The sequence below is a fragment of the Mesoplodon bidens genome, assembly GCF_964165515.1.
Source record: "Mesoplodon bidens genome assembly, contig: HAP1_SCAFFOLD_300, whole genome shotgun sequence".
Lineage (NCBI taxonomy): Eukaryota > Metazoa > Chordata > Mammalia > Artiodactyla > Ziphiidae > Mesoplodon > Mesoplodon bidens.
The window spans coordinates 159,349-160,290 of NW_027671414.1; the positions used below are offsets into that span (position 1 = coordinate 159,349).

At 53.2% G+C, this 942-nt stretch overlaps 1 gene segment (V, D, J or C); it reads right to left on the bottom strand.

Moving 5' to 3' along the window:
• Positions 1 to 269: 269 nt before the first annotated feature.
• LOC308611423 (immunoglobulin heavy variable 3-23-like) lies at positions 270 to 736 on the bottom strand. The segment is given in 2 exons: positions 691 to 736; positions 270 to 586 (listed from the first exon to the last, which is right to left on the bottom strand).
• Positions 737 to 942: the final 206 nt, after the last annotated feature.

Here is a 942-nt window from a genome sequence, read left to right on the forward strand (position 1 = left end):
TGACCTTTTCCCCCCTATTTCGAAAAGTCTTTCTAATTCAGAGACTGAATGTGTAAGTAAGGAACCATGGATGAGTACGGAGAGGTTCCCCAGGGAAAACTGCTATATGGAGAGGAAACCCCAGAGCCTTAGAGGAAAGCAGCCCTTAACTACCATCTGCACCTGCTCCTGGGGCTGAAACACACACTTGTGTGTCCTGAGTGCCCCCTGCATGCCCCCTCCAGTCTCCCTGCAGGGAGGTTTGTGTCTGGGCTCACACTGACTTCCCCTCACTGTGTGTCTTTCCCACAGTAATACACGGCCGTGTCCTCAGATCTCAGGCTGTTCATTTGCAGATACAGCGTGTTCTTGGAGTTGTCTCTGGAGATGGTGAATCGGCCCTTCACAGAGTCTGCATAGTTTGTGTGACCACCACTACCACTAATAATTGAGATCCACTCCAGCCCCTTCCCTGGAGCCTGGCGGACCCAGCTCATGGCATAGCTACTGAAGGGGAATCCAGACGCTGCACAGGAGAGTCGCAGAGACCCCCCTGGCTGCACCAAGCCTCCCCCAGACTCCACCAGCTGCACCTCACACTGGACACCTGCAAACACAGAGACATCCTGGTCAGGAGACTGTCACACAGCCACGGATTCCCTCACTCATATCCACTCACAACCTCAGTATCCCTTACTCTCCATAAATTACCTTGTAAAATGGCCACAAGGACAACCCAGCTCAGCCCAAAATCCATGGTGAGTGTTGTGTCCTGAACCCCGAGTGGGAGCACGTGGGAATCCCGGGCTGGAGCTCCTCTCCCAGAGCTGCAGGGTCAGGGCTGGGGCTGCTTTATATCAGCAGAAGAAGAACCCTATTTGCATGGCCTCATAGTATATAAGAGGCTATGTCATTGAATGTCCTCAGAAAGGGCAGGGTCTCAGAGCAGGTGTGAGAGTCTTG